The sequence below is a fragment of the Lagopus leucura genome, unplaced genomic scaffold (assembly GCF_019238085.1).
Source record: "Lagopus leucura isolate 7727_CA_CO unplaced genomic scaffold, USGS_WTPT01 Super-Scaffold_100004, whole genome shotgun sequence".
NCBI lineage: Eukaryota > Metazoa > Chordata > Aves > Galliformes > Phasianidae > Lagopus > Lagopus leucura.
In genome coordinates this window covers 62550667-62577825 of record NW_024962264.1, presented here as the reverse complement: position 1 = coordinate 62577825, position 27159 = coordinate 62550667, and the positions used below count along the sequence as shown (strand labels likewise).

At 41.7% G+C, this 27159-nt stretch overlaps 1 protein-coding gene across 2 annotated transcripts in view; it reads left to right on the top strand.

The window, feature by feature from the left end:
* NSD2 (nuclear receptor binding SET domain protein 2) overlaps window positions 1-27159 on the top strand; it is a 98129-nt gene that overhangs the window by 6305 nt on the left and 64665 nt on the right. Inside the window, exon 1 of one of the 2 annotated variants that reach the window (XM_042872206.1) lies at window positions 19783-19884. The exons of the other annotated variant lie outside the window; for it this stretch is intronic. The gene's annotated coding sequence lies outside the window, so the exon portion shown is untranslated. Of the gene's footprint in view, window positions 1-19782; window positions 19885-27159 lie in introns of those variants that run through there. 2 annotated transcript variants of the gene reach the window in all.

The window sequence follows — 27159 nt, the reverse complement described above, 5'->3', positions numbered from 1 at the left end:
ATATTTCAGCCTTTGAATCACTCTCTCTTGTTTACTGTCCCTGGTTTAAACTCACTACCTTACATAATCCAGACCAAGGCTGTAACACAGATCTCACACTTTTTTATCCTGTTCTCCTTGACCTGCCTAACACTCCCATCTTCTGTGCTGCCATACAATGACCTTCCCATTCCAGCATGCAAGCCCACAGCCCCTCCTTTATTCAAGTCAAAGAGCTGCTTTTCTCAAGAGGCCTCCCCACAGAGATAATGAAAAGCAGATTAAGAGATTTAAAAAAGGAGTTGGTTCCTTTGGAATGGTCAGCGAGCTTTCCCTTTCTACAACCATCCTCTAATACTGTAAATTTTCTAAATCAGTGTTTGTCTGAATGTCTGTGCCTTGACCTCAGCAGGACCTAAGCTGCTGGGCCCCAAACCTATGCATGCATATGCATGTCATGTCCCTTTGCTATTGGCAACATTAACAGATATAACATGGTAAGGGAACATGCACGGTTTGCGGATAATATCAAAAAATTATTGGAAAGGGCTGAAAATAAACATTTTCTAAACCTTTGTTTATGTGATACAAGAAAAACAGCAACTTCCAAGACAAGTAAAGTATAGCTCTATTGACATTTGGTTTGGACTGATGTGTAGGTATATAAGAATCTTGAGGGGAAATACCTGGTAAAATGTGAAGCTACAGAAAAATAACAAAAAGCCATCAAGCACAAGTGGTGTTAGTGGTGCTAGTGGTGCTTTGCCTGCATCCTGCTTTTTTCCTATGTGGCTGAATTTCAGGCGTCAGAAACAGAAGACGCTTTGTCTGGGTTTTCCCATGTAATCAGCAACCTCTCTCCTGTGCCTTAGACCTCTATTCACTTTACTACTATTATAGTGTCCTCTAGAGACAGCCTGAGGAGGCACTCACCCCCAAACGTCCTGTTACCTTAAAGCTATTCTTGTTTTTTTTTCTCAGTAATGCATTATATTCTTTAATCTTGGCTATGTGACTACAAAGCATGGCTGGCAAGTTGTATCTGTATATAAGAAAACACAAAGTTGATGTAAAAGAGCTTTACTGTTGGATTTGAACACTATACTGGGGAAGTAAAGTCCCCCAAACCGGAAACTCTTCTCTGAAAGCAACTTCAGGAGGGAGCTTTGTGTGAGAGCCGAAGGCACAGCTGGGGCCACACATATCTCGCAGTTCATCAGCTGCACTGGATAGAGCAAGGGAAACTCAGACTAATCTGAGCAGCAGGTAAAAGTAAGCCATCCAGACTGCTTGTCAGCCAGGATTACAAGCCTCACGCTCATTCCAATATGACACATATCTCTCATTTTCTATTTTTTATCACTAGTCTAACAGATGAAAGAGGAAGTATACCCAGCAGATACAAGAAAAAAAGAAAGACTCCATTCCCCTTTGGCTCGGGCAACAGAGCTTTCTTGTCATGCTAAGGGAACAACCTCCTCCCCTTTCCGAGGCCTCTCCTCCCAAGGAACAGACATCTAACTCTCTCTGAGCTGGAAGCCTCTTTCAGTGTGCCAGCTGGGAATCAGGGCCCTGGGCTGGATCCCAGCACCTGTGCCTAGTTTTCTTACAGAGTGAGGCCAGCTGCTCATCCAGGTCCATAAACGTCCCGTACACTCTATTTCTTTTCCTTTCTGTACATTGCTTTGGATTAGCAATGTTAGCATGTTGCATATATTTGGATTTCAGCAGATAACACTATTTTAAAATTCCTTTAGCCTGCTTTGTTCTAAGGATTCTAACAGGGCACTGAGAAACAGAGCTATGGCATCTTTTTTGTAATCCTCAAACTAGGGCTGTTAAACTACCACAGTAGTGCCCAGTGTCCCTATCTGTGTCTGTTGGAATTTGAAGATGAGCAGGATACAACTGCAGGCCGCTTTGGAAACTGGTCACATGGTGTTTGAGAGGAAGAAATGTTTCTGATGGCTGGTGTTTGTCACAGAACTTTTCTGGCATCAGGGAGGGTAGCAGAGTGCAGTTGACCCTGAGGGTTGACATGCATTAGATAATCGCTTTGGCCCTGAGTTGGTTCACAGCACGTTAGACGAGTCATTTCTATCTGTGACACCAAAGTATCAACTGCAGACTTCCTGTGTTTCTTTCTTTCAGTGTGTGGAAATAACTATGCATCTTTTCTGAGTTTGCATTACGTACTTATTTATCTAACAGTTCTTATGCAGTCTGCTGAGAGAAGGCTACTATCACTACTAATAGCTTAACACTGAAAAGCCCTCATGTCATTCAGAAGTCCTAGTATAAACAGAGGGAGACTGGGACTTCCATTCTGTACTGCAAACACAGGGAGATGCACAGAAGTCTGGAAAATAATGAAGGTGGGAGGAAAGCGAACAGAAAATGATTATTACCACTTTGCATAATACCATCTCAATTCAGTCTATCAGGGAGAAGAGTTTAAAAAGAACAGAAGGAAATACATTTTCATATGAATTTCTTGCCACAGGATGTTGTAAAACCCCAAAGTATAAATAAAAATGTTCAAAAAGAAAATAGATGAATTCATGGGGCTAGGTTCAACAATGTCTCTGACACTTGCTTATCTAGATACATCTCCGTCAGAAAATCCCTAAACTACTGATCGTGAGAAGCATGTATGACATAACCAGGGATGGGCTAATTTTCCTATGCCCAATTTCCAATTCTAGATATACTTTACTATGTACTTTTCTTCTTGGTTTTCCTTGAGGAGAGGACATGGCTGAGCTTGCTTTTAAGTTTAAAAGCCCTTTTCATTCTGCATATAAAGAGTAGCAGGAATAAGAGACCATAAATGATTCCCCATGGGCAGCTAATGAAAACCGGAGGAACTGAGTTGTAAATTGCAAGTGAGGAAGAGGTGTTTGAGGTGGACTGCAGGGTTACTGTTGGTGGGTCTCAAACCAGTTGATTTCAGGCACATGTGACTAGCCAGTGATGGGTGGCAGTGACAGGTCCACGAGTCCCAGAGAGCATGCTGACAACACACAGTTTCTGCCATCCTTAGCTCTTGGCGCTACTGTCACCAACAAGAGAACAAACGGGCTAACAGAGATGGGGATTTTCTGAACAAAGGTGTAAGAAAAGCAGGCCAGAAAGGAGAAAGATTTAAGTTTAATTGGTGACTTTCACAGAACTTTGCACCATGAAATTCTGCATGGGTAGGGAACTCGCATCGTCTTTGGCTTTCATACTGTAATGCTTTCTCCTTCCAAATCTTAACAAAGCCCAAATTCTATTACAGTAAGCCTCATGGCTATGACTTACAATCTCTCTCCCTCTACTGGGTAGTTACCTATGGAAGCAAATAGGAGCACATGCATTAGAAATTTGCCTTATGCTTGCTTCCCATTATCTTCTTCCTCAGTTCTTTCTTCTGTGCTTCATGATCTTTTTTTCCCAAATACATTCAGTTTTCTTGATACCCTCTGAACATCACATCTTCTTTTTCTTGATTCTTGTGTTATGTGAGGATTTAGGCTGTTGAGGATTTTGTATTTGACTTTGATGTAAGTGGAAGCAAAAGCAAAGAAACTGCCCAGTAATTAATTTAAAATAAAATATTCTGGGGATTGTTGGTTTTTGCACAGGCATGTGTGCAGGCCCCAGTAGTCCAGAGTTTTAGAAATCTGGGAAAAAGAAATCCCTAAGGATCTAAGGTTCATAATTTTTCTATCTTGAGCCAGTCAAATGAAATTCACACTTGAGTTTTCTTATCCTTAAAACTGACTTATTTGGATGGAAAATCTGCTGGATTCTGCTTAATAGATTGTTTACTTATAATTTGTTGTTCCATTACCAAAAATATTAACGGCAAAATACATAAGCCAGCTGTGTTATGTCTCAAGTTAGTTCTCTAATAGCAATAGTTAACTACCAAAGAGTATTCCCAGAGCAGAGCTGACATTAATTGAGAAAGATAGTGCTCTCAAATATGTCGAGACAAGATGCTATAGAAATTGATTTAACCAGAGCATGTCTTTTGTCATGGAACTGCATTTCTCTCCTTTGCAGTCCACATAGACTAAATACAATTGCTGTTACTCTATTCAGATTAATGAAAAAACATTAGAAATGAATCTCAAAGGTGTTTCACTGCTGTGTCTATTCTGAATTTCTGTTTGTTTAAGCACATTTTAAAAAAAACAAGATGAACAATCCAGTGTTCTCCAAATGGAAAATGACCGATCTGGCTGGGAGAGATTTTTGTATCGGGCTTTGATAATATTTTTCTCTAGTCGTAGTAGGCTTTGTAGTAATCACTATCTCCCATCCTTTTGTTTAAAACTCTGAGTTATCTAAATAAAGGGACAGGAAAGACATTTTGCTCCAACACAAGTACTTTCACAGATTCCCTTATGTACTGACCTTCTCAATTCACTGTGGTAATGGCGCTCCTCAAAAGTTACTAATTAGAATCATAATAGAGTCTTTATTATGGCAAACTTAAATAACACAAGGAGAATCAGTTAGTGAGGATACACTGGAATTTAACTGAAAACAAAACAAAATAAAACAAAACACAGTGTTATTAATCATTTGCTCTGAACTAATTCAGCCCTTACTAATACCTACATAAGTTGTGCATTTACATTATTTTGTTAAACAGCATCATACAAAAATAATTTTGCTATATAGCATATCAGGATTATCAAGTGTCATTTTACTTGCACAGATTCAAAAAAATAGTTGTTGCTCCCTTTAAAACTGAGGTAACATAACTAATTTCTTTTTACCATAAAATAGATGAAGTAAATTCCTGTCTCACTAACAAAATATTTTTATTCAGCTGAGACATTTCATAAACCTGTTGAAGGTAAGAACTGCCAATGCTGTGTAAGGCAGGGAGAAGATACTGCAGAAGAAATTCACAGATTTTTGTCTCCAGAGCTTTATTTGCATTGATGTACAGGAAAGCAAGCAAGCAATGACTATCAGCTTTCAAGATGAGCTTGTAGCGCTGACAGTAAAAAAAGCGTTCCTTTGCTTCCAAATTGAGTACATTTGTTCTGGAATTTATTAAGACACTGTAAACAAAGAAACTTACTATGCCACATCCTGTTCTTTATTTACAGTGGATGAGAGCTTTGTTGGGCATTAGGGAAACTAGAACAACTGTACTGGCATAGACCAAAGGCCTGTAAGTCCCTTTATCCAATCTCTGATCATACTCAGAAACAAGTGCTTAGGGAAAGAATATAGGAAATAGGGCAAGCACAGAACACGGCTGCCATTAGCCTACTCTGCCTGCAGCAGTGACTGCTGTATTTCATCACTGCTGATAACACAGAAGGTAGTCTAGTGGTCTGAGCACAGAGCTGGGAGCTATGAATGTGCGTTTCAGTCCTGCTGCTGTCACCAAGGTTACTTCTCTATTGCTGTGTCCCAGCTTGTGTGCCTGTGTGCTTGTGACAAACCTGTCTTCCAGCCTCTGCACTGCAGAGGCACACAGTCCACACTTAGGCACCCACACATTCGTGCTGTCATTGGCCAGGTCTGGTACTACCGATTAGAGAGACTTGTGCCTCGCTAACGAGCTGCTTAACATCTGTGGGGTTTGTTTCCTGCTAGAGCTGCATAATGTCCCAGTGCACTTCTTATTGTGCCCCTTTCGCTCTCCCTTATTCTTACCAATTCCTCTACTTTTCACTGGACTTTTTTACCTGGACTGCTTAGCCACAGTCAATCTAAGAAGTCATGTAAAGAGGTTGCCTCTTAATGTCCAGCTCAAGCTGCTGATGAAAAGGTGAAAGTTAGATTTCCAGTGCAACCACAGAGATAACATTTAAGTAATCTCCTTAAAATTTCCTGTTAGAATTTTTGTTTAAAAACATGCTTCACTTTACTTCATTATTAGATCATTCCTGAATTGATCCTCAGCAAGTGAATCCATCAACTGCTTATCCACTTCTCTCAACATCATTTTATGAAACTCTGCGGGCTCCTCCTCAGCTGCCTCCTCCAGTGCAAATATTGTCACACCACCGCCAGTCTACTTGAACTATCCTTTCAGAAACATCATGTGGAAAACTCAGTGCACTGTTCAGAACACCATGATGTAGGCAGGTAAATGGGAATTTGCCAGAACTAGTTTCCATCTTGCAGTAGAGAGCCTTTAGCAGTTTAGTGCACTATTTACCCCATTCAGCCATTGGGAGTACCCTCATTTCTGCAAGCTGACTCAAGCTGGCTGGATGAAGGGCAGTTTGGGGGTATTTCTCCCCAAATGCTTATCCTCCAGCTGCTTGCAGCTCAGCTTGAGCAGAACCCTGGAGAGCTCCTCATCTTCCTGCTGCCTCCATGAGCATCCGTGTGGGGCATGGGGCCCGAGGCTAAGGTGAGTCAAGTGCGCATCAAGGTAATGGGTAACCATGAGTGTCTGAGCAGGGGAGCTGGGAAAAGAGCATGGCCATTAGAAAGGAAGAAAGCTGGCAGAAAAACTAGACTATACAAGCTCTCATATGCTGGCATGTCAGTGGAAGGTTGTGCATAGTAAATTAATAACTACAGGTGTGCATGCTTTAGCTATGACCCCAGGGAAAAGCAAGGATTGCATTCAAAGAATAGTATTTGCTTTACGCTGTCCTGTGAGCATAGGTTCAATACACACATTGACTAGTATTTATAGGTTATATGCAGAGGAATTTAGACAACAACCTAAAAAATCAGCAGCATGCACAAGTACGAATGCACAACAATATCCCATTAACTTGTTTAATATGCCAGCTTTGAAAGTGTTTCTTTTACATTTCTGCTACAAAAGCTTTGTTATTTCTTTGATCATTAAAATTCTGCAATAAAGGTGATTCAGTGATTTTACAAACCAACCTCATCTCTAGAATATTATAATTTGACAATTCCAAGACATTTCAACACAGACCCCTGAACGTATGTTATATATCGCATTGCAGATTTCATTCAATAGCAGAAAATGTACTCTGAATGCAATATCATCTTATCAGTATTCTAGCACCATAAGCTTCACACTGCAAACAGCGTGCTGTTCGTTACAATGAAACTGAAAATGGAATAACTGAAGGGTTGATTTATATGACCTTCTCTCGGGAACGTTCTAATTCTGACATAATCTCTCTGACTGAAATCATTAACACTGTATAATCTTGATTTATTACCTTTAAAAAAAATGAAGCTTAGATAGATCAACAGATTACCTCGCATGAAAAACACTAGTGCAACAGTTCAGGAAGACTGCAAGAAAATGCAGATTGATCATGTGACTTACTCCAAACATTGTCTCAGCCAGCAAACCCAAGAACAGGGCTGAAAGCAAGTAGGAAAACATTATGCAGACATTTTCACAAATCCAGTCCATCACTCAGAGATCTCTCCCAGTTATATACATTTTTACTGCAGAGATAAGAGCATCTTAATAAGTAAAAGGATGAAACAGTCTGTTTATTAAAAGCTGTAGGAAACTTTCAGTAAACAGATAATTTATGGCAAAATGGCCAGCTCCTGATTCCCGATATACTACACAAAAGGCTGAAAAACTGCTTTACCAGGCAGTTCAGTTTTACTCCAACTCCAGCAGAATAACCTATTATATGCTATTCTGTTCAAATACCAGTCACAGGGACTAGGAAAGACTATTCTATGTTGTGAGGATACACTGGACCTATTTCTAACTGCTAGCAGGTCAGACTAGAATATCCCTTCAAAATAATAAATGTTATCCGTAAACTAAAGTAGTTGGATTAGGTCAAGTAAAACTCTTATTGGACTGAGAGGTGAATCGAGTTGGATTCTTTAATACTTGTTTTCTTGGGGTGAGGTGGAGAGAGACATTAGAAGAATCATGGAATTGCAGGAGTTGGAAGGGACCTCAAGAGATCATTGGGTCCAAACCCTCTGCTAAAGCAGGTACCCTACAACAGGTCACACAGGTAGGCATCCAACCAGGCCTTGAACATCTCCACATAAGGAGACTCCACAACCTCTCTGAAAACCTGTTACAGTGCTCTGTCACCTCACTGTAAGGAAGTTCTTCCTTGTATTTGTATGAAATGTTCAAGTTTTAGACCATTGCTCCTCATCTTCTCACTACACACCACTGAGAAGAGCCTGGCCTCACCCATTTGCCTCCTACCGCCATTAATATACCTATAAACATTAATCAGTTCCCCCCTTTCAGTCTTCTTTTTCTCAGTCTGAGCAAATCCAGGTTACTCAGCCTTTCCTCATACAGGAGATGCTCCAGGACCTTTATTATCTTTGTGGCTCTCTGCTGGACTCCTTCTAGGAGATCCCTGTCTTTTTTGAACTGAGGAGCACTCCAGATGCGGCTTCACCATGGCAAGGCTGAGGGGGAGGATCACCTCCCTTGACCTGCTGGTCACGCTCTTTTTAATGCACCCCAGGATACCACTGGCCTTCTCAGCCCCAAGAGCACACTGCTGGCTCAGTGGCCAACATGTTGTCCACCAGGGCACACAGGTCCTTCTCCACAGGGCTCCTCTCCAGCAGGTTATCCCATGCACACAGTTATTCCTCCCAGGTAGAAGACTTGCTCTAATTAAGCCTCATCTGGTTCCTCTCTGTCCAACTCTCCAGTCTGTCGAGGTCTTGTTGGATGGTAGCACAGTCTTCTGGTGTGTCAGACACTCCTCCCAGCTTGGCATCATCAGCAAAATTCCTGAGGGTGGATTCTATCTCTTCATACAGGTCATTGATATATATCTTGAACAAGACCAGACCCATGACCAACCCCTGGGAACACCACCCATTACAACCAGACCCTGCCACTTGAACAGTTCTCAATTCACTTCTAAAGAAAGGACAAACTATCCACACCAAACCTGTTTGATAAATTAACAGTATAAGCCCAATGAACACAGCTTTAGTATCTTACAGAATTAAAATCAACATGTCATTTAATTCTAAGTGAACTAAGAAAAATCAGTTTGCCCTCCCCCCCCACCTACTTTTTTCTTCTCATAGTATGCAGCAAAATGAACATTTGCATCCTTCCCTCCCACACGCTCATCTTGTAGTCGCCACTTAGCCACTTCCCAGGCCTGCTTTGGACAAATCTTTATCTTATCATCCTTCCCTTACAAATCCTTCTGTAGAGAGTGCACTTAACATCCTCCTCTTTTGCAAATTTTACCTTTTACAAGTGGTGCCTAATCAAACTTACTTTATGCTGTCTGGAAAGCAAAGGGCTTTATTTTAGAATTCTTTTTATTCAGTGCATTTCATTATGATATGAATATTTTGTTTAGTTTTCACAGATGGCAGTCTCCTCAGTGCAGGAATGAACATTGTCTGCTTCAGTGTATTGTACAATGCTAACCCAGGCATATTATTCTCACCTATGAATGAGCCTATTCCTTATTTCTTCCAAAAATCAAATATTACACAGTTCCTCCAGTATTAGTTGCATATGGACCATATGAGCTGTAGGTAGTGCAGGCACTGCAAAACCACTACAGACTGAAAGGGATTATTCCTTCCTTCCTGAATACACTGGAGTGGATATAGCAGGAACTAAATTTGTGCTTAGAGCAAAACAGGAAGTGCTTGATTCTTTTAATGCATTGGAAAAAAAAAAGGAACAAATACAAAAACTTCAAGGGAATAAAACTTGACACATTAGTTCTCTTTAGCTATTATGGACACAATAAATTATTTAGTAGAACAAAGAAAAAATCTGCATATGTTTTTAAATCAGTTAGCACCATATCTGTATATGGTACGCATCAAGAGGTGTAAATACAGACAAAATTTGGACTAGCAACTTAATGTAAAGTCCAGTTCTACAAACCAGAATGCCTGACTTTCAGCATGAGTTGTTTATTGAATTCTTAAACGAATGTATTTATCAGTAGGAAAAGAAAAAAATCAAAACAGCAGAGGAAGTAATATAGCCCTAGATTTCCCAATAGTGAATTCATTAACAGAGTCAATTCTGAACTCAGCCCGGCATCTTATCCACCAGACAACACTCACTTTCCTGCATAATGACAGGTGATCATAAAAGCTTAACAATGTCTTGCTGGGGCTGGTAAAGCAAACAGGAATTAGAATGAAGAAAACTATGGTATCATCTTTGACCACTGGCAGCATATTAAATATGAGAAATTAAGAATTATACCTTGTTAGGATGACTATCATCACCCTCAGCAACTATAAAAAGCTCAAAGTCAAATGGCTCTGACTCACTTGAAGGGTGGTAGCATCTGCAGAGGAAATTCTGGGTATGAGCTGTCACCAGAGGCTAATCTGTCTGGAACAGGTGCACAGTGGTTTGCCAGTCCCTCTTCATTTCACGGCCAGGAGCCAGGGGATGTAGCTCATGAAAGGGATGCCCATTTGGAATAGAAATTGTACAAACCAAGAAAGGGCACTACCTGTTTTGGCATCTCTCAAGAGTGTCTTCTGCTGGTAAAGTTACGGTGACTTAATGCAATTTGGAAGCCTTTCACTACTCAGTGTACATCAGTGCTAACATCCTACCTGTCCTTTCCCAAGATCAAGTTCTCCTGGGCCACAGTAACAACCTTTGGTTCAAGTACTTTTACAGCCAATATGTTTATAATTGTAAAATCAGCTGATTTTCTATAATCTGGTGGCTGTTAATATTTAAAAGTGAAACTATTATATACAAGTAGCAGATCAGTAACCTAAGACCAAAGAACATTTATTGAGCCCTTTAGGACAAAAGGTGGAAGTACTGTAAAATTGACTTTCAAATGAATGAACAAGGAATACATATTCAAAATCTCAACTCTGGCAGATGCTGAACCCAGAGTCATTTGATCTGCAGTAGCAGTTGGATGTCTGAGTACATCAACTGGAGCAGAAAGAAATCTTTCTCAGAAAGTACTGCTTAGCTAATCCAACTGGAGGCTTCTGAATAAAACATTCTGATTGCATTAGAATTATTCCCATTGACAAAAATACACCTACAAAAAAATTATAGAGAACTCTAAAGCCAGGTCTGCATCAGACAGATCAACAGACTTTTTGAAAGGATTTATTCAATACATTTTTTTTCCAGATTAAGCTTTTCCATCGATAGTCTACCAGTCACAGCTAGCATTATATATGGAGGTTGGTGGCCCTGCCTGCAGCAGAAGGCTTGGAGCTTGACAATCCTTGAGGTCCCTTCCAACTCAAGCCATTCTATGATCTTCATGGTGATTATATTTTATTATGAACTTATTGTATATATTATTAACCCAATCAGTAGAAGTTTGAAAATGAGTAATTATGAAATTTGAGAACCATGCAAAAAAAAAAAAAACCCAATAAGGGAAATTAAGCTCATTAAACATCTTGCTCCCACTGATTGCCAATAGCTTCTAGTGTTAAATTAAGAGGTATTTTGTTGTCTTCTGCAGCCAAGCTCAGCCATATTCCATTCATTAACCAATAATTTAGGTCTTTGAATTAATTACTATAAAAGGTTTTCCTCATTTTCTCACATGCTGTGTTTATTTTAGGATGTTAACACAGCAATCCAAACAGAACACATAAGACTCTCTCAGGGCTTTCTGTCTCGCATCCCAGACCTTCTGTTTCTTTCTAAACTTTAGCAGTCACAGTTGTTAAGAGATATAAATAGTCTAAAGCACAAGAGAATCTCCCTTCCCTGACAGAATCTTTATTTACAAGCTATACAAACCTATGCAGGTCACACAGTCTCTTGCTGGCAGGTTAATAAGGCCCACCTGCCAAATAAACCCACCAGTGAACTCCACAGAGCCTACATAAATCCAAGAGGCTTGGACAAGAGAAAAAGATTTGCTCCCTAGGAATCATGCCAAAATGAGATGCTTATAGTTCAAAAGGGGTTCAACTTTCAAACTCCGAAGTGCTTCTCTACCTGGCACAGACTTGTAAGTGTGCCAAAAGCTTACCAAACGTGTGGTTCATGCTTCTGAAGACAGCATTATTTAGCATTTATATTTCAATACTGCATACTGGACAACAGAACAGAGCTCCTGTACCACAGCCTTACAAACATTACGAAGATTAAGTCCCAGATCTACAGAGCTTTTAGAAGGCAAGTGCAGTTGGGTAATAAATCAAGTCAAAATAAATTTGCCTACAATGCCATGAAAAGGAAACGGAAGACTAGAACAACAGATTATTTAAGCTGACCTAGAATTTATTTCTTACAAGCTACAGCACGTATTTGAGTTAATACCAACCACTATCAAGGTGGAATTCTTTTCCAAGACCCATATCATTCAAACACTACTCTCGAGTAAGTCTTTCCTACTGAACCAATGACTTCTCATGGCCTTTTCTAAATGAGACAGGCTTAGCCCTAGAAACCATCCCAGTGTGGGCATACCTGTAGATCTTTCCAGAGGCTTAATCACTACGTTTATATTGCATTCAAAAGAGTTTCTCCAAAGCATCTTTCAGATTTCTATTTGCAGTTTGCAAAGTCAGGAAACTGACAAAGCCAATATTTAATAGTTTTAGAATGGCATCAGGCAGATGAAGACAGGTAGTCATGTAGCTCAAGCTCTTGCCAACTCCAGTCCTAGCACACTGCCTCTGAAACAGGAACTCATGATCCACTCAGGAAAAGGATTGGCTTACTTTTGCATACCCAGCTGAAAACAGCAGCAGTGCCAAGCAGATCACAAACAGTTCATGTCTTTGCCTCTGAGGTAGCAGCAGCAATCAAGGAGGGCAATACACGGCTGCAGAGGCAGTATGTGTGTCCATGGGGTGGGGTGGAACTCATAGGCCCAATTTTAACTAGCCATTTGAAGTCTGATGAAGTTCTTTAATGTATTATAAAGCACATGTCTGTAGAAGACCTACCTGCCAAAAAATCCTCAGGGACCGATTATACAGATTGGAGAACACAAAGGCATCCACCTATTTCTTCCAGCAGGTTGAGTGAACTAGACCAGCGATTTCCCACAGTTGGTGAGGACTACAGCTACACAGAGAGATACAGAATTGGAACTGCAAAGAGACAATTCACAATGTGAAGGGTTAAGGTGATATTTTTGCTTTTTATTTGCCAGAGTGACTCCACATATAAGTCAAACTGTTTTACAAGTGTACAGGAAACAAAGAATGCATAGAACATGCCTTTGAGATGGTATGCTGTGGCAAAGCAGTTAGTAAAACTGTGAAGACCTCTGTCTAATCACTTGAAGTATCACTCTGCTTAGGGATCCTGTTATTTTAGATAAGTTGCATGTTGGGAGGGATGTACTTGCAGCCAAAGACAACGGTACCTGCTGTAGCCCCTGTATAAACCAGAAGTTAAGGCCTAGATTTACAGGTTAGACTCCTGAAATCTCCAAGTGCCATTAAACTGCTTACCTCCTCCTTCTTTTGGATACTGTAAACAGTTTTTTCTTGCCTTGAAGAGCAGTTTCAAACCCAGAAGAATCACACAACCTCAGCCCTTCAGCAAATACCATATGCCCAATGGCTGTAGCAATTTCAAGAGGTGAGGTACGCAACATGTGACGGCGTGACATCCAGGAGAATGATGCTTTTGTTAGCAACTGGTCCCAGCTTCACCATGAGACAGCCAAGAAGGTGAATTCTCCCTCATCCAGGATGCTCCTATGTGCTGGCTAAGCCCCAACACCTCCAACCAGTCCATTCCTCATCTGAATCACTGTTTAATTCAATTGCTGTAAATGCAGCTGAGACAGTATGATGTCTTTGTACTCTATGTAAACTGGATGCAGATCCAGAGCTGGAGCCAGAACTGCCACAGTGGAATCACTCTTGCATTTAGGGTTGATCTGCTGACAGTGAACCACATTAACTCCTGCAGGCAGCTCAGCAGCCACCTTGCACCTCCTGCTAGGGCTTGTTCACCAAGCCTCTCATAATATGCATGCACTGATTTGCAAAGTGTAAGCTCTGGCTCATTAACAATAACTGAAGCGAATAAATATAGCTTAGAGAAGCTAGCATATCAAGCTCAAGAACAGTGTAAGAACATGGTAAAATGTGCAAGAAACACATCCTACTCCTTTCAGTTTTCACAGCAAAAACAGGACAGGTGATAATTTAGCAGTTAGGTCCGCATTTGCAAGCCTGCTCAGCCTATGGCTTAAATCCAGTTGTTTCAGCCCTTATTTGTCAAGTACACTTGAAAGTACCTAACACCAATATAAAACAAGTGCCAGAAATCTTATATAAATTCCCAATCAGTTCTCAAAGTTAGTGAATATTTCTGAAAATGTCTGTCAGTGGGCATTCCTCTCAAAGCATATATATTGAGTAAATGGGATGTGATCACAGCTACAGCTTCTCAGTCCAGGAAATTGCCAGCCACCAACATAATTAGAAACAGTTCACACGATGAAATTAATCATTCAAAAAAGAGCAATTACTGTTAACAGAATAATGGCATGCCTTAAAGAAGAATGAAATTAACCTTTCGGACTGACATAGTTACCCTCACCATTCCACATTGAGGCAGCAAAGATTAATATGTGTGCAAAATAAAACACTGCATTAGAGTCCACTGAAAACAGAAGTAGCATTATCTATCTGGTCTCTTCAACCCTTAACAAACTTTACTCTTCAGCACTGGCATACAGTAGAAATATCAATAGTCAGCTCTCTGCCAAAATGAAAAGAAACTTCAGGACATTGATAAAAAGCTTACCACTTTGTGCGTATAACTGAACCATGACTACGTGAAGATTAAGCAAAGCCATAATTTGAAATGTAACAAACTTAACAGTAAAACCTCAAAAGGTAAGAGTTAGAGTTGAGCTTTAGTTTTAACAAGCTAAGATCTAGAAAATTATACCAATGGTAATTCTACTCTAAAGATAAACATTCATTCTGATTTTTAATGAATTTCAGTATATTTCTAAAAGAGATTATGTTTATAAACACAGGGGCATACTATGCAGACAGAGAGCAGAGTTAACATTTTGAATCAAGCTGTGTACTTCCACATAGCTTTATTTTATTCTAAATGTCAGGAATGTTTAAATTAAGTCATATTGATGTTGAAGGTAATTAGAGACATATAACTCATACAGATAACTTATCAGTGCACTGAACTTACTTATACCAGGCTGGAGTACGTTAGCTACTTAAAATTGGTATACAGCTGTTTTTTATCATCCCAACACTGGACAACAGCAGGGATGTGATCCTCAGCCCTTCTTTCTCCTGGCCTCTGCTTTCCCCTGAAGATGTATCCCACTCTGTCATGTCTTCAACATTACTCTTCTTTTTGCTCCCTCAGTGACACTTTCCTTCCTTCTGCTCAGCACAAATGATGCAAACAGAAATAGCTTATTTGCGAGTAGTGACATTTACTCCCATTATTTTCCCCACTGAAAAATGAGTCTGCTGAACAGACTGGTGCATAACTCATAGTATGAAGATTCACATTTAGCTGTCTGTTTTCACTGAGGTTTTAATTTCTTACTCAGAACAGTATTCAAACTACAAGGTACAGTTGCACTTCAAACGTCTCTCATTAGGATAGACTAATTATGTTAGAAATTCTCTAAGCAGATTATTTTCTTCTTCCTGAAGAATCAACATGCAATTAAAAAATACTACTGCTCCATTTTTGAGACTGTAAAAAAAAAAAACCGTGCAAAGAAGTCTGAAATCCCCATTCCTTCTCATTTTAAAATTATTTAACACTTCAGGAATTGTAATACACAATTTTCAGATTACCATTCCCACTGAACTTTCATTCAAATTGATCACCAAATGTAGGCTCCCGAGGGTTCATTTAGAACTACAATTTTAGTATTACTGTGCTACAGTTAATGCCAGCTATTTGGAAACACTGCGTTAAGTTATTCTTTCTTAATTTTACATCAGCAGCTTGCTCTCTTCATATTCAGCAGAACACAGTATGTTGCATGGCTGAAGACAAATGCACATGTGCTTATGAAGATTTTTTCTTAGCAGTCTTGGTGACGCATAGACTGACATACTGACAGATCAGTGGCTCTGCCTACACGTAACACAGCTAAGCATACATTCAGACAGGGTTCAGGCAGGTTGGAAATAACCATTACTCAACGTTAATCCTAAGAAAAATCATGGACTGCTAGCTGAAGCCAGAGCTCAGGTGATGGGTTACCAACTGACAGTATGAAAGAGCAGTAACAGTGATGAAGGATGACACTGGGAAGATATCTCTGCATCAATGCTACCACAGAATAGAACAGGCAGCATTAACTCTCCCAGTGCATTCACATTTTTATTAGAACTACAAGTGTATTCAGTGTTTAACCTTAAAAGGTAAAAAAGTGATGCAAAGCTGCAAAACAAAAGATATCTCCATTTGTGGGTTCTAAACAGTCTCGTACAACTCTTATCTCATTAAACACCTGCAGGACAGTAAAAACTGTGGATAGCCTGTGCTGTTTTATAGGTCTGATTAATTTGTCAACTGCACTCCCATATCTGAAACAAAAATAAAAAGGGATTCGGAGCAATCAGTGGCTAGGATCTGTGCAGAAGATAAATATAAACTTGAAGCTTTTACCACAAAGATCTACAATTAGATTAAATGTGCTTGCTGACAGCACCTTTGTTCTGTTCGGCCTTTGGCATGAGAGATGCAAAGCTTTAGTACAGAGAATGCAAAACTCCATTATTTCTAATAGTGAAAGATGCCCCAAAATGTGCCCCATCCCCTTGTTAGCAGGGCTGACCAGACTCTCAGGGGAGAGATTTTTGCACTGTTGCGTGGAATAGTGCCATGCACATTCAATTTGTTTCAGAGCTCTGTCTAATGCAGTGAAACTACACCAAATGCAGTACAGGCCTTAGCCTTTCAGGCACAGCCTGTCCCTGTGGTGGCAACAAAAATAATTATCTTCCTTTGCTTTAGAACCTCAGAGTACCCTAATGCATGCCTAAGGCCAAGGGCACTGACTACTGTTATTGCTGAATAAATACTGGAAATGTTCTTGGGAAGGTGTTTAAATTGCAAATTATCCTTCGGCCTAGAAACTAATTAGTAATCTCTAAAACATAAATGTTTCTAGAATGATATGCAACTGCTACATTTATTTAAATTCATTTACTGAGTTGAACAGAGATATTGATCTTGATACTGGTTGTTAACAAAAGTTGAACCTAAAGAGCAATAAAATTTTCAATACCAAATGAAACAGGACTCAATAAATGAGTACTATGATCTGCTCTGAATATACATCATTTGGCTTCAGTGACCTGTTCTGCTGTCTGAGAAACATCAAACTGATGAAAAGCACCAGCTAATTCAGAATTACAAGAACAGCTAATGAAAAGGTAAAAACCCCCCTAGAGGTTCAGTCTGGAAACTTGCAACCAGCAACAGATTAGGGGACATTTACTTCAGCTATTTCAAGGCCATCACTCACAAACAACGTGCTCCTATTTGTCAGCATAAACTCATTCTGCACTGTGCATGTAGTCATTTACACCTGCATAGCAGAATTTAAACAGTTTTCATAAACATAGGCATAACAAATTCCTCCTTTCAGAAAATCAACATCATTGTGTACTGCTAAAGAAAAACAGACTTCAGTATCATGGCCTGAGTTCAAGAAAATTGACAAAAATTGACAACAAGGATTGTTTTTGGGTTTGAAATAAAAAACTACATATGTAGGTTTATCTCTAAACGTGCCTTAACTTTCAAATTCGCACTGATGTCTACATACAGTAGGAGTCAGTACCATTCCAGTTAAAGATGCCATTACATGGTTGCAAATCTTAATAGTGCAGACAAGGCCAATAATCTGTATGAATTGAAAGGTGCAAAAAAGATTTCATGTCACCTTGACCATGGTAGCAAAATCCCTCCACTTAAATCTGCAACGACAGAGAGAAGGCAAACACGTGAACTGTGCTATCTGGAGGATCTTATAGATTAGTATTAAGTACAGAATAAAAAAATCAGTTCTCTTTTCAAAAATTGCAAATAGAAGGATTTATATTACTAAGCCTGAGCACAGAACTTGTTGCCAAGAGAGCAGAGAATGCATTTGTAGCATATCAGTTATTGATAACTAACCTAATTTCTTACAAGCTTTTTCAGCAGAAAACAGCAACTCTCAAGCACGTACCACACTTCTGGCTTTCAGCATTTTTCACATTACTGATCAACTACAGAAGAAAAGCACTCCTATACATGCCATTCTGCAGCAAAATAGATGTACACACACGTGTACATCTATACTTGTACCAATACTTGCTTTCTTACTAGAGGTGGAAGCATCTTTTTCTCCTGCAAATGTAACTGAACTTGAAGAAACGGGAAACTTGCCAATGATGTTTAACCCAAATTAGCTGTTTCAAAATCATAGAACCATTAAGGTTGGAAAAGACCAGTGAGATCACCTACTCCAACCCTCAGACTGTGCCCATTGCCCATGTCCCTCAGTATCACCCATCTCTACTCTTTTCTTGAGCACCTCCATGGACAGTGAGTCCACCACCACCTGGGCAGCCTGTTCCAATTCTTGACCTCTCTTTCTGAGAAGAAATTGTTCCTAATACCCAACCTGTTCCCCGGCACATCTCCTTTTCTTTAATACTGTAAAACTGACATCCAGAAGCTAAGTCCCACAAGCCTAACACCTTGAAGATGTTTGTTGCTTTTTTTTTTTTTTTTTTAATAGCCAGGCTGTAAACAAGTTAAGATACCTTTATCACAACAGATAGGTCTCCTTCAGCTGATTACAGCTTTAATCAGCCCACGATTAACACTCTCATTACTAAGTAGTTAGCAGTAAGCACAAACTGGTTGCTAACTGCCAGTGTAAGGAGGGTGCACCCACCATTAGGCACAGGCATACAACCCCCCACATCTGCCAGCACTGGAAACCTTTCTGGGGCACGGGCACTCACCCTCGGGAGGACAGTGCTACTCCTCCATCACCTGCCGTTGACCTTTCCCATAAGCAGGGTCTTCATCAGCACAGGACGGCATCCTGAGCACGCAGCAAGCATCAGAGCCCTGTGGCAGCCGGTCACCCCCTGCTTTCCCACTTGATGGGAATGCTTGTTCCTGTCAGAGCACGACAGATATTGCCGATTCAACCTGGAAAAGGAGCCAGGCACTCAGCTGGCAAATTGCAAGCGCACGTGCTTTGGTTGATGTAAGCTAGAGAAAAATAAACCAGGCCACACAAGCAGCCCAGGCAACCCGCAGCCAGGCACACCTAGCTTCCTATACAACCTCAAGCCTTCAGAACTGCATGGAAGTCAGAGCATTCACGTCGCACTGTGAATCACATCACATCAGCTCGGGCTTTTTTTTTTTTTTCTTTTATAAGGGAATACACGTGTAGGGCTGCTGAGTAAGGCACATTTACCACACAGCGTACCCGAGGAAGGCACATTCAGCACACAGCACGCCGTGAGCGCTTACCACAGCGGTGCGGGGAGAGCCTCCGAGTCCGAGGGGGAGGAAAGCCGCGCCGCTCAGGGCCCTCGACGCGCTCTCGCCCACCTGGGCCGGGCCCCACGCAGCTCCCGCCTTCGGCCCCACCTCGCCGCACGGCCTTCCCTCCCCTGGCACCCGGCCCGCCCTCCTCTTCCTCCCCGCCGCCGCCAGCGCGGTCCCCGCCGCTGCCGCCGCCCCGCGCTCACGGCGGGCGCCGCTCCGGGCCGCGCGTGCGGGCGGCTCCGTGCGGGGGGATTTGAAACAGCCGCTCCGGGGGCAGCGCAGCGGCGGTGGCCAATCAGCGCGCCGGATTTTTCGCGCTGGTTCTGGCCGGAGGAGGGGGCGGGGCCGCCGCACAGGATCGCCGGAGCCGCCGTTACCGCCGCCGTTGCCGTTACCGAGTCGCTTCGGCTCCCGCCGGTTCCCCGGCCCCGAGCTACCGCCGCCGCTTCCGCCCGGCTCCCGGGGGACGAGGATGCGCTAGGCCACAGGTCGGTGGGGCCGGGAGCGCGGCGGGCGGGCTGCTCTCCCAGAGGAAGGGAGGAGAGGAGGAGGAGAATGAGGCGGCGGCGGCGGTGGTGGTGGTGGTGGTGGCGGCGGCGGCGGCGGCGGCGGCAGCAGCAGCAGCAGCAGCGGCAGCGGCGGCGGCGGCGGGGCACACGGTCCCACAGGCCCCGGGCGGGAGGCGGGAGCGGCGGCGCCCTGGGGATGGATGCTGCGGGCAGCGCTAAGAGGCCGGGCGCCGTGCGGTGGCGGTGTGGGGCTGGGGGTCGGCTGGGCCCCCCCCCCCCCCCCCCTTTGGAGCCCCTCAGCCGCGACTCCGCTTCCTCAGGCGGACCGCAGCTCCGCTATCCCCGCGTGGAGATCTTGTGTTTTTTACGTATCGTTTCTTGGTGCCCCCGCCGCCCCCAGGCTGCAGTCTGACTGCTGTGTGGCGGAAAGTAGCGATGCTGTTCTGCCTTCCTCCTCCTCCTCCTCCTCCTCCTCCTCCTCCGTGGGTGCTGCGGGAGGTCGGTGCTGCATAAAGCGCCGCGGGCCGGGGGGGCAATCAGTGCTCAGCGCAGAAGAGAACGGAGAAGCCGGGTGGGGGGGGAAGGGGGGGCGGTGAGAAGGGGGAAAAAAACACACACACACAAAAAGCCCTCCTCCAGAGCCTCACCTCCTTCCCCCGAGAGATGGGGGGCGGCCGGCTCGCCCCCGTGGCCGTGGGATCGGGGAGATGCCCCGTGCCCTTCGCCGCGGGTAGGACCGGCTCACCCGGCAGCGGGAGTGCGTGTAACTCGGGAGATGTATGGAGGGGAAGCAGCCATGTTTGATTTATTCCTCCTCCGAACGCTGGTGCGATGATCCTGCTGCCACTTACACCCTCCTGAGCTCCATCCTGCACCCAAGCCTCCCTGGGAGCACACGGGAGGAAAGGCGAGGGCTGAGGGCTCCTCGTCACCGTCTTCACTGAGGAGAGGATGGGGCTCCAACTTGGATTGGTGTTTGTGTGGTAAAGAGCCTGGGGAACTTGTATTCCCAAGGCCATAGTTACAGCTCATCCGCTGTGGCTTTACCGCTCTGGGGGTGGAGGAGGGAATTCGCCACACTTCTTGTATGCTTGCATTTTGGTTTTGTTTTTTTTTTTTTGTTTTTTTTTTAATATGTCGAGTGAAAGGAGGATTACATACTGGTAGAAGTGCAGGGAGAGTAAACACTGTATTTCAACAGATTACAGAGAAAACAGGCCTCTTGCTCCCAGCCATTAAGCAGGCAGGGGACTGGTATCGCTCATTGCCCGTGTATTTCGTGTGTTTCCTTATTGACATTTGCATTAAAATTGGTTTATAACGATTCACAGATTTAGGAGCTAGTGCTGCTTGCGCTGAGTAAACTCAGCGAGGTCTCTGTGTTTCTTTGCTTAAAAAAAAAAAAAGGAAGATTTGTTTGGTTTATAAGCCTTTTCAGACATCTAAGGAAGGTAACTGTAAACATTAAAGGCTGGCAATGAAGTTTGTAACATCTTGCAAAGAGTCCTTGCTGCTGGTCTGTGTGCGCTTAGATGTTCACTGGAATTCCTTAAACATGGAGTGCGTGGCTTCAGCTGAAGGAAGCAATGGGTTCCTCACCAAAATCTGCCTACATTTGTAGGATCTCGGCGATTTATTGTTGAAGCTATTCTTTGCTTGTTTTGCTGTGGGAATTTTGCTTAGGCAATGCAGCATATCAGCCTTAATAAACTTAATTTCATAGCATGGATGTAATCATTGCATAAAACCACTGTTCTGCAGGGCTATTCTGGGCTCTGTACTCACCATGTATGCAATTTTTTGGTTGTTGCAGTGGGTATCCATATTCTATTTATTAGAACACGCTGAGATTTCCATCTTGTTTGTAGCCATCAGAAAATATGACAATTTTCCACAGAGTTTAAATGTAAAAGCTGTGGGTATTCCTGGAGGCTGTACGGCTGATTGTTGTGATTATTCCACCCTCACACATGTTCAGAAAAATTCAGATATGGAAAATACAGTAAAAGCTATTAATTTATCAAATGTTATTTGAAGATGTCAGAAGAAAACTAGGCTATGATATTTCGAGAGTGTGGAATTTAAGTCGTTTATACATTTGCAGTTAAATGTAAATATATATTTCCTTTTAGCAAGAATAGGAAAATGCCATATTTTACTATCAGGAGGGCTGCATGCTTTCTGTGAAGTCTGTGGTTGCTGTGCAGATGAGAAAATTGCATTTAAATTACGACTGCATGCAAAGGACTGGTTATTACAACCAAAAAAAAAACTTTCTATTTAGACTGGAAGCAAAAATGACAAGGGTGGGGGTGGGAAGATGGCTGCTTTCTAATATTTGGGTGGCAAAACTATCTGTGTGGATGTAGGCTTGTACATATATATGTGTGTGTGTGTGCATACTTGTGTATATGTCCGAGTTTATTTCCAAAATATCACACTAGCAAGGCAGGAGAGGAATGGAGAGAAGGGACTGTTTTTCAGTGTCCTATTGTTTGTGGCCCATTCACCTCACTTTTTGCACTGAGCTTCCTTTTTGTTCCACCCCTGTCAGTACGCTCACAAGGCAAGCCTTATTTCTCTGGGCTGATAAATGCACGTCTTTCCTTGTGGTCGATGAAAGCCTATTGACTGTGTGGTAACCGTGCATATATGTAAGTTCACCTGCTCTGGGCAGATGACTGGATCAAAGAAGCAGTTTATGATCAGAAGATACAACGCAATTTGCACAGCGCTTTGGTCACCTCTGGTGATTCCCGCTTACATAACTGCAACGGTGTCTCTTAGGTTTTAAGCATAGAAGATGGTTGGATGTGTGAAAATCGCAAGTGCTGTTTTCTCTGTAGACTGAGGCACCTTGCCTCACCTTGCCTTTTCTGGGGGAAAATTTCACCTCTCCCCGGAAGCACTGTGCTGCACAATGGGAAGCACGGTTAAGTGGTGTTGCTGAAAGCAGCAGATACCCTAATGCTCACTGAACAGACATCCACGGAGAAACATGTGATGGAGATAGTAATAAAGCCATCGATGATGACTGCATTTTTGAATGCTGTGTTTGTGGCCTACTGTTTGAAGTCTTTCCTTTTCTGCGAAGACAAATGCAATGGCCTTATGGTTGAGTAAATATGATCTGGTATAATTCTTTTATTCAGCCTCTGGGTGAAGAAAGAATAGAGATACTGAAGTGGATCTAAGTGGATAAGTAAGTCCGTGTTTCTAGGAGGCATTGCTTTCCAGTTAGAATGTAGCTTTGAAAAATGCCTTCCCTGAGGTGTTGGTGGTGTAAATGAGAAGGTGGAGAAGGAATATGCCAAGCAGGATAAGTGGAGTAAATGGAGTCATGTGGTAAAGTGGAGAGAGAGAAAATTTCCCATTGGAGCTTGACACGGGAGTCCAGATTTCCTTTGGCAAATAATTGTGAAGGATTTGGGGGCAGGGCGAGGAGATCCTTGTTGGCATGTCAGTAGTCACCCTGCAGCTTGTAAATCCAGTGGCTTTTTGAATGGGTTAGTTAGTGATCTTGTAAAATTAATGGTTACTGGGAAGACTTTGGTTCTGAGAATATTTTTAAAGAACAGGAGAGAAACTACCTGAATTAACCCTTCACTACAGATTAGCTTCTCTTTGACTTATATTGGAGGTGATATGACGCTGTGTAAGTGTACTTAGAATTTTCAATTTACACTGGCAGAAATTACAAAAATGATATATCAGGCACTATTTTTAGTCATTTTATCACGTTGATGATGGCCAGCATAGGGATTTTTGTGTTTTCTAGCATCAGTTGAAAGTTCTTGGAACATGTTATAATGGAAACTTAGATCATTCTCTGTTCTGCTGGCCTTCTGAGCTTCAGCAAACTACGATAATACCCAAAATTCCTGGGGAATGAACCATCTATGCTTATACCATGTGTCTGGAGATGAGAAGTTAATGCATGCAGTCCATTGTGCATTACCATGCTCACAAGCAACTCTAAACTTTAGCACCAGGTAATCTACTGAGTCTCTGGTATTTTTGAAAAGCTGCTTCTGTCTGAGACATGAAGTAGACTGTTTCAAAGCCTAATTCTTGTGTGCAGCAAACAAACGCCTGTTAATCATGATTGGACCAAAAGGAAGGTTTTTCTACTCTGCTTTTTGCCGATGTTAAGGGCAGCTTCCATTGTGATGAGCTATGTGTGAAAGGAGATGCTTGAAAACCTTGGTTTGAGTGTTTCATGCCAGAAAAATTAAATTGACAAAGTATGGAAAAGTGAAGTGCTGGCCCATATGTACTTCAGAGTATCCTCACTTTGGACATGATTGTTACAGGTTCTGGTAGTTGACAAAATTTGGAGCTCATAAAAGGCATGAGTTAAAGCACGTGTTAAATTACAAGGCTTACTCAACAGGTGATAGTTCAATTTCCAGTCTTGTCCCCATCCTTTTAACTTGTCCTATTTTTGACTTGGTGCAAGATAGCAATTTGATCTTGTTTTGAACTTTGGTATTCAGCTTCCTAGCACAAATTGGAGCTGTTTTGTATTCATCCATATTTGGAAGGAATGACTGAAAAACTACAGCTTGAAGCGCTACTTTCCTCCTACCTGTATCCTTTTGCAGCACAAACAAATACACAGCTAGCAAAGGAAAAAAAAAACAACACTTCTGCAAGCCAAATATTTCAGTATTTTTTAGATTTATTTACGTTCTTTATAAGGAGCTCTTACATTGGAGTAGACTTTCATAGAAGCTTTAACGTTTTTCTTCTGCTGTCTGTGAAAGACAGCCAGGTTTCCGTGTGACTCTTTGAAGAAGCATAGGCCAATCTTGCTCAGTTGGCCAACAGAGATGAGCACTTAATTGGCTCTGTGAAACCTTTCCTGGTCTGTACCTCATAATAAAATCCTGACATCTTCCATCGGTGCTAAAACACATAATAAATTAGAAAACTTGTATTTTAAAATAGTTATCTTTAAAGATACTTAGCCTTGAGGGCTAATATTGGAATTCCATCTTTTCTTTGCCATGATCAAAAACATAATAGAGTGGATGTTGTCCCGTTCTGCCTTGCTAAATAATAGATACACCAAGGGACAGGAGATGAATATTTTGTGACAAGATTATTTTCAAGAAAGAAAGCTGAAGTTAGGTAAGATTTTATTAGAAACGTGATCTGAACTCCGTATGAAATATTTTGAAAAACTGGTGGTTGAAAGAAGCAATAGGAAGAAGATGCAGTAAAACAGCATCCCATCATAATGTTTGAGACCCATTTCATTTATTATTCATTGTAGTATGTTGAAGTGTAAATGTTCCTGCTGTGGCATGGATTAGTCTGTGGAGCTGAAGTTCACAAGGTGATGTATCAGATAAAACAATTGTGGAAGTTGCCAGCCTTGGTGGGATGCCATCAGAGCAAAGAACCTGACTGTGCTGGTACTCATAAACATCTGAATTGGGGAGTTGTCTCTGTAGTAAAGAGTGCCCAGATTCTAGTCTGGTAATAAAGCCAGTGGGATTTAAGCCAAAAGACTAACCTTGGGGAGCAGTGTAGGATGAAAGATAGGAATATGGATAATTTTGCTCTATGGAGTAGTTGCCAAGAACTTTCAAGCAGATGCTTCAGAATGAAATTAAAGATGTGATTTTCCTACGGATGCAAGATGTAGGCTATCAGAAGCTCTTGTATAGGAGCACTCCTGAATAAACTGGAAACAAATTCTGTGATCCAGTCTGGAAAATGGCCAGGATTCAGCACTAATACAAAAACAAGGTATGTCATTAATGAAGAAAAAAGTAATAGGCTCAAAATGTAGAGTAGGAAATGTGTGCAGTATCTGTTCAGTAGTAGAAGGCTTGGATCTGCAGTGGTAGTGGTAGTTGAACTTCGTCAACTAATTAAGCAATTGTAGTTGCTGTCATATTTCTGCAATCAGAACTCTGGATGTTCTTCTTTCTGATAAGCAGTTACCTCAATTTCTCTTAAAAAAAAAAAAATCTTAATAAGGCAGTGAACTAATGTGCAAGAACTAATACTGTACTGAATGAAAGGAGAGCAAAAATGGCAAAAAATACCCACTGTAAACCCCTCAAGGCAGGGTTGGGAAGTGAGTAAGAAGGCTCTGGCTTGTTGGACAGAAAAGTGTTTTATCCTTCTGTCTCCATAATATATCTGCGGAAACCTAAAACTTGCTACAAATTGTGTTCCTTACCTGTAACAGTCATACTAATCTCTGCTCTGGAGACATTCTTGATGTAGATTAAGTGGAAAAAAGTAGGGAATGAAGAGCCATGGGAATGCTGGTAATGCATTTTGACAAAAGGTCATTAAAGCACAGGGAGGTACTTCATACTTCAAATGGTATCCAATCAGAAGGGCCACTTTACTAGGAAGTATTTGGATTTGTTTGGTAAGTGTCTAATGTTCCAAGACTCCTGTGAGCTTGGGCTTGGTTTAAGTGCTCCTGGCATACGTCTGCCAGATGCGTGTGCTAGTTTACTTTGAAATAATGCGTTGATAGTGGATGTAACATAACTGGATGTATATAGTTACAGTACATTATACCTGTGAAATACACCAGCACTAGCACTGTGTGACCAGGAGTACATTACAGACATAGTTACACTGATCAGATTTGGTCATAGGTGCAAGTCTACCAGTAAACAGTGCAGTCAAGTCAGTATTACTGTCTTTTTTTTTTGTCTTTTTTTTTTTTCCTTATGGAAAATGAAATTTAATATGCTGGATGGAAGAAGTTCTGTATATTTTTACGAGAGTCACCTGTCCATGTTAGAGGTGTGTTAGCAGTTCACTGTGTCTCTGTTTGTTCATACAGAAGACAAATACTGCTCTGTGCTAAGGATTATACAATTTGCATAGCTAGGCTTTCATGCTGTTGACAAGGCCTCATGTATCACTAGTGGCACAACAGTGCTTTTTAGAATGATTGCAGTGCACTGAGTGCTTCTGGTGTCTGAATCCACCTGCTTGGGTAAACAGTTCTTAATGCAGTGATAGATAAAGTTCTAAAAGGTCCATACAAAATGAATGTATCTTCTTTATTAAAATTAGTCGCGATCTGGTCTGGGCAACATTGTTTATTTCTATGGAGCAGATAATGTTTTGGTAATACTACAATTTAATTCATTACTTACACTGATTACTTGTTTTGTGATGTCATCCCAGATTTGGTCATCCCTCCTCAGAATATGCATGATCAGAAATTTTCATGGTGCTCATAGCAAGGCTTCAGACAATTACTGTGCTACC